The following is a 10,915-nucleotide window of genomic DNA, read 5'->3' as shown; positions in this document are numbered from 1 at the left end:
TGTATGTGTGCGTGTATGTGTGTGTGTGTGTGTGTGTGTGGTGTGTGCTGTTTTACCTGTGGCTTTGAGACAGGGTCCTTTTATGTAGCTCAGGCTCAAGGTCACTAGTAGCCCAGGCTGGTGCAAGCTAAAGTTCTTAGGCGAGAGCTATCCTCTGTTAAGGAGTCTCTGCAGCTGACTGACTTCTGTGATCTTGGATAGGAGAGGGGTAGGTCGGGAGCCTAATTACCTCGGGCTACTTTTAGCTCTCCTGAGAGTCATTCATAGACCGACAATGCTGTGTCAGGCCTAACAGGTGCCCTGTGACTATTAGGTGAGTAAACTTTCTGGAATGTACTGAAAAGGAATTTTGGGTTAGTTGGGATCAACGGTATAGCAGAGAGCCTTGGTTTTAACTACGGGTAGTTAAAATTGCAGGTCAGCTAGCTTGCTAACCCAAGGCCGTCGCAAGGGATGCAGAGCTGGAGAAACAAAGGTCAATGGAGTGTTCCGAGAATCGGCTGCTGTAAGAGATAGAGAAGGTGCCCAAAGATATTCCTTGAGAATGAGAACAATATTGAAATACCCATCTGTTCCCGTGATGTTTGACTTAGCCTCCTCTGGAAAAACTCCCACCAGAGGTCCCAAGGACTTGCGAATTAAATTCAGCCAGATGGTCTATTGGCTCAGATAAGCATTCTCACTGGGTCCCAAGGCCACAGGAACCAGGGACTGTTCCCGTGAGATTTGTCAAACCTCTGCCCAGGATCTGCTTACACACATTACAGACATTTGAAACAACCAATTGTGTGTGACTGTGCCACAACCCCCTCCCTCCCCCCGGCCTTTGCCTATATTAACCTTAAGCTTTTGGGCCTCTTGGTCGATTCCTCTACCTCCTGTATGAGGCACATATCGGCCCAGAGCTCTGATAATAAACCTGCCTCGTGCCAGTTTGCAGCAAGCCAGTTTTTGGAGTATTTTTGGGTCTGCATCCCTTAAGGGTCTCTCTTGGGGGAGTCTTTCAGTACAAACAGACGGGCTATCTTCCACCAACCCAAAGGCCAACATGTCACCAGGCAGCATTGAGGCCTGCAACAGAGATAGCACCTTTCTTGTAACCTGCCTGCCTGTGTCCTCCATTTAGGCTCCTGTCAGTACCCAGAAGATAACTTTGGGGTCACTGGACCTTTCCGTTTGTCCTTCCCAGCACAGGGATTAAATCTCCTCACTGTTTGTCCCTGTTATTCCTCTGACTGATGTGTTGGGATAGATGGTGGAGCGGCTAGCTGGAGCTGTGGGAAGTGGGGCTTTTGCCCTAAAACGGATCATAGAGGTTGTATGTGGAAGATGGCACAGCCTGAGGTGCTGGGTTTATAAATGGAGCTTTTCTGGCTTCTAGCCGAGGACAAGAGTCAGAAGTGGTCACTTTGCATCTTTCTTCCCTAAAACTATCTGAGCAGTTTTTATCTCCTGCTATTATCATATTTTTGCTCTGTCAGTGCCCCCTCTGAGGTTATACAAAGCACTAAGAAACCACTTTGCAAGAAGGGCTGACTCCTCCCGTGTTCTGGACTGGCTGTCTGCCTTCCTCTGAAGCCTTTACTCTGCCTCAGACCCTTGCCAACTATGAGCTAGATCACCCCTCTTCTGTGAGCTAGTTCACCCCTCTTCTGTGAGCTGGCTCATCTCTCTTCTGTAAGTTCTGTCATTCCTCTCTGTGTGGAAGCCCCGAGATAAACCACTGTTCTACCCCGAGGTCAGCTTGGCTTCTAGAAGTCCCAGAGCCCCCTAAGGTGAGTGCAGTGGAGGCAGGAACAGCTGAGAGCTCATATCTTTCTTTTTTTATTTTAAGATATTTTATTTTCAAAATGGGTCACAACACAAGCTTTTGGCCCATTCTGCCATTGTACAAGCTACAAATGCTTGCTCAGGAGCTGAGGGACACACGTTAGTATCATGTCTGAAAAGTGAATAAAAATCCATATAAAACAAATATTCAAAGTTTCCATAGGAACACAGTAAGTGTGACCCCCACCTCCTAGCCTTTCATACTGCATTGGTGCCACCCCTACTCTCACAAAGACATTCCAAACTAGCAGTAATTAAGTTAAATGGTCCCCCCAAATGCCTTAATTCAAGCTAAACTTGCAGGTAAGAGCTACAAGAACGACATCTACACGTTGATCCTAGCAGAAGCCTTAATTCAAGCTAAACTTGCAGGTAAGAGCTACAAGAACGACATCTACACGTTGATCCTAGCAGAAGCACAGGCGGCAGGGTGACTGTCCATCCTGCTCTCCTGGGCACAAGACATGGGCAGAGTGCCAACATCCTGCTCCTCCACTTCCGGCGGGAAGCCATGGTTCTGGATCTGCTTCATGAGTTGCTACATCGGCCGTGACATCACATTGTAGATGTCTGGCCTCTGGAATCCATTGAAAGCGGAAGCAGCAGCAACGGTGTGTGCACCCATGTTCTCAAACAGCATCCAGTCGCCCACATGCATTTCAGGCAGGTTACAGCGCTCAACGATCCGATCAAGGCCATCACATGCTGGTCCCCAGATGCTGGATGAGTAATACTTTTCATCTGGCTTGGGTCTCTTCTGCAGCAGGGTCTTCACACGTGCATGATCGTAAAGAATGCAGTTAAATGATCCATATACTCCATCATTCACATAATACATGAAGGTTTGCTCGTTTGACTCATCTTCATCTTCGGAGCTGGTCTGCTCCTTCCACACGGTTTTCGTTTTTTTTTTTTTTTTTTTTTGCAATGATGTTGACAGCAAGTGTGAAAGCTGAGGTGACATAGTATCTGCCTGACTCGGCTATGAGTCTCACTCCAGAGTCTGCTGGGAAGTACTTGTCCAGAGCTGGGTTGATTACACTGGTGATCTCTTCAAATTTAAGCTTTGTATCTTCAGATCCAGGAAAGCCACCACCAATATCAAGCAGATACGTGCTGAAGCCAACTTCTGTTCCCATGTCAAATACACAGCGGGCATCTGACACTGCCTGCATGAAGGTCTCAGGGTCAGTACACCCACTGCCCACATGGAGGCTGACACCAATGACATCAATATTTAGTTCTTTTGCCCGTTTCAAGAGAAGCCTGCTGGTTTTGAGTGTGGCACCAAACTTAACTGCTTTGGATCACCAGTGGCAATCCGTAAAACCAACTTTGCCTTTGGATGTGCTCTGGCGACTTTCATCAATTCAATTTCACTGTCAAAAGTCATCATCTGGACTCCATTACTGGCAGCATACTTGATTTGCGACACTTGTCTACATGGATTTGCATAGATAATCCTCTCTGGAGGCACCCCAAGCCCCTGCACCAACTGTATTTCAGTCTTGCTTGCACAGTCAAATCCTGTCCCGATAGCAGCCAGGGTGCTCACTATGGCTTTGCTGTCATTACACTTGACTGCGTAAAAGGGGAAGACTGCGTGTTACTACACGGGGAAGAGCTTTTAGCCACCTCAGATGCTTCTTTAGAATGTCTCCGAGGTCCGAAACATAGAAAGCATCCTTATCGTCAGAGGAAGAGACTTCATTGATTTTTTGGTCCAGAATGTCCTTAGCAATAAAGCCTTCATCGAGGATATGGCAGGCCAACTCTTCCTTAGTAAAGCTACTCAGGGTTCTCAGTGTGCCTTCAGAAAACCTAGAGATGGAATCAATTATTGCCAGCTCCTCACAAGGCCAACTTATCCAAGAACTCTGAATGCCGTCTCCTTGGAGCGGTGGAAGCACTCACAGCACAGTGGCGGGGCTGCCCGGACCCATGGAGACGCCGCCTCCGAATCCCGAGGAGAGCTCGCCGCTTCGTCGAGCCCCGCCGCAGACGCCGACCTGAGGTGGCGCTGAGCTGCTGGCTGAGGACGTGGCGCCGAGCTGCTGGCTGAGGACAGCTGGCGGCGGCTGCAGGGACTGACCGAGAGCTCATATCTTGATCCACAAGTAGGAAGTAGAGACAGGCACACTGGGAATGGTATGAGTCTTTTGAAACCTCAAAGCCCGCCCCCAAGTGACAACCGCTCTTTCAACAATGACACCACACTCCCTAATCCTTCCAAACAGTCCCACTAATTGAGGACCAAGTATTTAAATGTATGAGCCTATGGGGGCCATTCTCTTTCAAACCACCACACCTAGAATTCTTTTGACTATCGGGTTAAACCTTATCATACTGTTCTAATTTTAAATTGCATTCTGTATATGTTCATGTGTGTGTGAGCATGTGTGCATGTGTGTGTGAGAGAGCATGTGCACCCGTGCACGCGTGCACTCGTGTGTGCATGCCATGGATAGATGTGAAGGTTACAGGATAATTTGTGAGAGTCGGGTCCTCCATTTATCCGATGAGTCATCTTCCATTTTGAATATATTAACATAGACCACATCAGCTAGCATATGACACTTATCATGGTTTCCCTGGTTTGCCTTAGCCCATTTACCTGATTTTCCCCACAATTTTGTTTGGTTAATGTATTTACTTATTACTATTTTTTGTTGTGTGACTATGAAAATTCCCCTTGGCTCAGAATATACTATGCTTCATTTATTTGGAAGAGAACTGTCCTTTTAATCACACTAGACTTATAAAGTCTGATAAAGGATTCTATTTCAAGACAAAAATGGAAAGGTGTAGCTAAGTCATAATGTCAGCATTCTTTCAGAAATTTTTAAATGGCACACACACACATATATGAGAGAAAGAGATAGAGATAGAGATAGAGATAGAGATAGAGATAGAGATAGATAGATAGATAGAGAGAGAGAGAGAGAGAGAGAGAGAGGATAAGAGAGAGATCGAGAGAGAGCAAGTACACTGCTAGTAGCTGCCAGCAGAGGCCAGGAGAGGGTTCCTCCCTTGGAGCTGGAGTTGATAGCAGCTGTGACACGGGTGTGGCTTCTGGGAACCAAACTCTGGTTCTCCACAAGAGGAGGGCACACTCTTTGTAGGTGAGTCGGCTGCCCTTCCAGCCCCAGATGTCAACAGCTTACTCTGTTGTTTTCAACCTTAATGGTAAAGCTGGGTCCACTTCCTGCCTCTTCTCCTCCTTCATTCTCTCCTTCCTCTTCCTCAGAGTCAACACTGTATTGAGCTTGTTTACATTTTTTTCTAACTCAAAGTTTGCAAGTCAATAATAAGTAGTTGTATTTTATGTACTGGGGAGCAGCATTATGTGTACACACTGTTCACTGCCCTAGCTACTTAACAGTTGCTGTGTGTGAATCTGGCTCAGTCGCTCCACTGACAACATTGCCTCTGTGAACATTCTATGCTGTGCTTGTGTTGTCCGTCGGTGGCCAAGTGAAGCCACTTTCATTATTTATTTCTCCATATTTATTCAAGATATAGCAAGCTAGTACCGGGGCTTAGATCTCAGAGGAGCTAAGATGACGTTTTGAAAGGTCTTTGCATTCCCTACTTTTCTTTGAAATGTTTAACCGTGACATGCTCACGTACAAGACACACAGGAAGCCTGAGTGTAGACGACCAAACAAAAGAGAACATTTCAGCGCGTTTCTCTTGGGCTCTCCACTCCTTCCTGAGCCGTTAGGTCAAGGGAAGCATCATCAGGTTCATCACTATTTCCAGGCGTTATTAAATTTTTAAATGTTGCACTGAAATATGCGTTTTTAAACAATTTTCTTGGGCCCACATCACAAAATGTCAGCATAATAGATGGAGATGTTTTAATGGCCCAGAGGTAGTGTTTTTCTTGCACACACAAGGCCCCGTGTTTAACCACTAAGAAAACAAAACAAATAAAAACCCAGCATGGTGCTTGATTCTTTCCGTCCTTTGGGTTTCGTAGTTTAGCACGGATGTCGTTCCATTGCTGCTGATGCTCATGGCGGAAGAGCCCACCAGCAACTCTCCCATGCTTGAACAAATGCTGTCTACTCTGCAGATAGCAAGTCTCAGGTGCAGAGAGGCACATCTGTATGCACACATGTGCGTACACACACACACACACGTATTCATACAGACTCACATTCACACACATACACATATGCACACTCATACACTCATAGTTACATATGCAAACATACTCACATATACACTTATACACACATACACTCATACACACACATTCACATACATGCCCACTCAGTCACATATGCACTCACACACACACACATACACTCATATAGTCACACATACACATACACTCACACACAAACACACACATACATATACTCACACTCACACACACTCACACACTACTTGTCTGTATTGCTGCTCCAACAGGGATGGGAATGACTCACAGTGTTTGATTGGTTTATGGTGGTGATGAGTCACTAGGACCAGACATTCCTCAAAGCACTTGGCTGAAGCTGATGCACTCTGGCGTGAGCTACGGAGAGGTGACATTTTGGAAAACGGGAAGAAAACCATGGTGTCTTCCTGTCCCCCCATGGAAGGTGTTTGCCAGCTGCCCAGAGGGAGGGCTATTTTCATCCCTGCACATCCTGCTCGTGAGGCTTCACAAGCCCACTTGCATGCCGCCCCCCACGACACGCAAATTCCTGTTACTCATCCTTCAAGTCCACACCAGGAAGCTTTCCCTCAAGTGTGACTGCCCAGGCCGGCACTGAGCACAGTGCCAGCTTCCGTTCTTGGCCTCTCGGTCTCATACTTGGTGATTTATGTGTGTCAGGCACCAGGATTGGTGCTTTAATTTCTTGTTTAATTCTCTAGACACCACCCAGGGCAGTGAGTGAGCTCACTGTGCGCTTGGACAGAAGGAAAAGCACAGGATCGCCAGCCGCCTCATCCCTCTACTCTGAGGCTCAGTGGTTCCAGATGGCCTCCAGCTCCAGACATGGCCGAGTGGACCGTGCAAGTGACCAGGCCCTCTATGATGCACCCACTCACCTTGGTATGTTTTGTTTTGGTGTGTGTGTGTTCTTTTGATGATACAATCTCATTCTGTAAGCCACGCTGGCCTTGACTGGAGATCTTCCTGTCTCAGCCTTCCACTACTGGGATGACAGGTGTGGGCCACTAAGCCTTGCTTGTCATGTACCAACTCAATCCCCTGTCCCCACACTCTCTGGGTTCCTGCCTTGCTGTCATGGTAACAGAGTGGTTACAGGTAAAGTTGACACCAGAGCAAAGACCTGGAGAGACAGTCAGGTTCTAGAGATGCAGATACCTGATATTACGGGCTGTCTTTTAGACCGGGAACAAGAACTTGGTGACCTTTGGGCCACTCCTCTGTGGTATGTCAGAGTTCTAGAGGGACAGGGCCAGCCGGGAGAACACATACACACGCTGGGACTGTGGAAACAGATATACATACACTTACATCTGGGAGAATTCACTAGATTGGCTTACCCGATAGGGCTGGGTAGCCCAATGGCTGTCTGTGCACTGAGGGGGCTGGAGGCTCCAGCGGACTAACCTGCTGCTGAGGGACTAGAAGTTTCCTGGAAGCTACTTGTCTTTGCTCTACGTTGGCATGCTGAAGAAATGGGTCTGATGTCAGCAGAAGAGACACATGGACCAGCAAGAAGTGAAGACAGATGGACGGACAGGTGAGTAGCCAGGTGGGAAACCCTCTGCACTTTGGTTCTGGCTAACTAGCTGTTCTCCTGTGGTGGTTACTGGATACTTTGGGTTCAACTTTTTCATCTGCAAAGTTAGAAAAATCAGCTTTCTTAAATCATTGTGAGGATGAAAACAGCCACATGGTATGCTGAATATGCCAGAGGCAAATGTCCCCTCCGCTCACTCATGTGCACCAAATGTTCCCCCACTCGTTCATGTGCACCAAATGTCCCCCCACTCGCTCATGTCCAACAAATGCCCCCCACTCGCTCATGTGTACCATATGTCCCCCCACTCGCTCATGTGCACCAAATGCCCCCACTCATTCATGTCCAACAAATAACCCAGAGAATAACATGCACCTTGCAGTTAAGACAGAGAAATAAATCAAGGCTGGTGTGTACAAACCCCATGTAAATTCTCTGTGGAACAGGAGTATTTATGTTCACTATGGCTCTTGGGTCATCACCTTCGACCATCGTTGGGTTTGTCACTCATGTACTTCCCACAGATGCTTCTTATAAAATCCGTAGATGTAGTTTCCTCCAAACTATTATGTTGACGTAGCAGAAGATGAACTTAAGTCTGCAGGATCTTAACGGAGGAACAAACCCCAGAGCCATGGATCAACAGTTGCGTGTTTGGGAACCTGAGAGAGCTTTGCTTGTGGACATGGCTCTCGTAGCCAGAATCTAGTTCTGGCCTGGAGGAAGAGCATCCAGGCTTGTGACAGACTTTGCCTCTCGGTTTATTACCTACGTCCTCACGCCGAGCAGTGTGAGCTGGCAGCCATCTGTCAGACTTTCCTTGGAAAGCCCCTTTTGCAATGTTGGGCCCAAATCCATGTCAAGCTCTGCCTTGCCAGCTGGGAAACCCGGAGGAGCCTTGAATGGACCCAGTTGCAATGCTCCCCACCCCCAACCCTGCTCTCACACGGAGGCTCCAGCCCTAGCAGACCTCCTCACTGAAGGGACCAGACCTAGCACCTGCCTATCTCTCAGGAGTTACTTAAGCAGGCCAGTTACATCCACAGGTCAGACCGGGCTCAGCTCCCCTTCTCTGTACCGTGAAGCCAGTCCTCCACAGTTCCCTGTTTTTGAGTCGAGCATCCATATGGGCCCCATAGAGGTGTGATGTATCCTTCCTCCTGGGCTGTGGGTCCATATGATAAATCAAGTCTGATCTCATCTGCCTAGCATTCATTTTTCTATGTTCATAAACTCTCCCTGACCGGGAGGTAATGAGCCTTGCCTTGCCCGTAGGGAGAACAGGAGGCGGCCATTCGATGCAGTGCTGGCCCGCAGGTGCTGCTTAGCAACACCTTCTGGTCTAAGGGAGGAGCTGGGGGTACCACCTCTACCGTGATTCCGTTGGAATACATTTGAAAATTCAGTTCAAGTCTCCAGATGGTCAGAAAAGTGTGGTCCTCAACCCTCGTCGAGGAAATGTCTCTTTGCGACAGATGGAGAGCTTCGCAGAAAACCACACTTATCAAATGCAGAGAACGAGAGATCATGTGGAGCCCGGTCACAGCAGGTACACAGGCAATACCACTCATGCACAGCAGGGTCAGGGGGCATTGTGAAGAGAGGGGGACAGGTTGTGAGAGAGAGGAAGCGGGGATGTGTCCCAAGAATATGTCTCTTAGAGATGTCAGAAGCTAAACCCCTGAGGTCACCCCAACATTCTGCTAAACATAACTCACGTGGAAGGAGAAACCAAGCTGTACCCTAACCTCTGCCATGGCATCCAGACACACACACACACACACACACACACACACGAACACGTACACACACATGCACACATACACATACACACACACAAGCACACATACACACATGCACACATACACACACAAGCACACATATACACATGCACACATACAGACACATGCATATACACACGCAAGCACACATACACACACATACACACACGCACACATACGCACACCCCTGCAAGTGTGCTGATCACACACACAATTTATCATTTTTAATTAGAAATTCACTTAATTTCATGTACATATATGTGTGTGAGCTTTCTTGTCTGTATACACACAGTGTGCAAACAGTGCCCTCAGAGACTAAAAGGCTGTTTCTGCTCCCTCTGGACCTGGAATTGGACTTTGTGAGCAGCTGGATGTGGGTCCTAGGAAGCGAACTTGGGTCCTCTGAGAAGGAAGCAAGTATTCTGAACTACTGAGGTATCTCTTCAGCCACCAGAATACATTTAAAAATCGCATTAACACTGAAAAAGGCAGACGAACTGGGCGTGGAGTCCCCCATGTTGGCACTCTACTATGGCATGACACAGCGAAGGTCCTCATACTCTTCCAGATCTGCAGGGAGCACCCAGCCATTGGCAGCATCTACAACGCCTCAACAGACAGCTCTTAGAGTATTGATTGGTGTGGAGCCTACAGCAAACGCCATTATGGGATGGAGCCGAGAACCGCTTCTGTCTCCTGGACTCTGCTGGAATGTGTCTGGTATAGCTGGGTATACTATGCGTGGACTGAGTTCTTGCTGTAGGGCACTATGGTAAGGGTTTCCCTTGTCTTCGTTTATTGACTCTTCACAGTGTTCTAAGCAGCTTGGGAGGGGGACTGATGTACTTAGCCCACACATCCAGGTCACAGTGCCCCACTGAGTGAAGTCAGGACAGAAACTCAGGCAGGTACTTGGAGGCAGAAACTGTTGCTTACTGGCTTGCTGCTGTTGCTTGCCCAGCTGACGTTCTCACATGTCTGAGGCCCACCTATCCAAGGGTAGCACAGCTGCAGTGGGCCGGCTCTCGTACATCAATTAGCAGTTAAGAAAATCTCACAGAGGCCGGGCAGTGGTGGTGCACGCCTTTAATCCCAGCACTTGGGAGGCAGAGACAGGCGATTTGTGAGTTCGAGGCCAGCCTGGTCTACAGAGTGAGTTCCAGGACAGCCAGGGCTACACAGAGAAACCCTGTCTTGAAAAAAACCAAAAATAAAAGAAAAGAAAAGAAAAAGAAAAAGAAAATATCACAGAACCCAGCCCCGAGCCAATCTGATGGAGGCGATTCTTCAGCTGAGGCTTCCTCTCTTGGGTGACTGCAGGTCTGTGTCAAGTTGACAGCTGAAGACAGGCAGACAGGAAAGCTCCAGAGCTCCAGACAGTAGGTAGGAATCATATGCTCCAGGGCCAGGTTGTGGTTCAAAACTCTTGCGGGGCGCCATCCCAGGAACCATGGTTGCAGTGGAGAGAGAGAGCCCCTCGGATGGCTGGGATGGGGAGAGCAGAGACCCAGCACGCCCGGCAGCCGTGGCTGAGTTACTGGGGCAGCCTGCAAAGGTACACAGGTGCATGGACAGCCCCTCGGGCGGCTGGAGCAG

The 10,915-nt window shown here is 48.2% G+C and overlaps 1 pseudogene; it reads right to left on the bottom strand.

The window, feature by feature from the left end:
• Nucleotides 1-2,224: 2,224 nt before the first annotated feature.
• On the bottom strand, nucleotides 2,225-9,109 carry LOC114612577 (annotated as a pseudogene).
• Between the last annotated feature and the right edge of the window lie 1,806 nt (nucleotides 9,110-10,915).

This window comes from Grammomys surdaster, unplaced genomic scaffold (genome assembly GCF_004785775.1).
Source record: "Grammomys surdaster isolate TR1022 unplaced genomic scaffold, NIH_TR_1.0 126176, whole genome shotgun sequence".
Taxonomy (NCBI): domain Eukaryota; kingdom Metazoa; phylum Chordata; class Mammalia; order Rodentia; family Muridae; genus Grammomys; species Grammomys surdaster.
The sequence above is the reverse complement of the archived record's forward strand: the minus strand, read 5'-3'. Positions and strand labels throughout refer to the sequence as shown.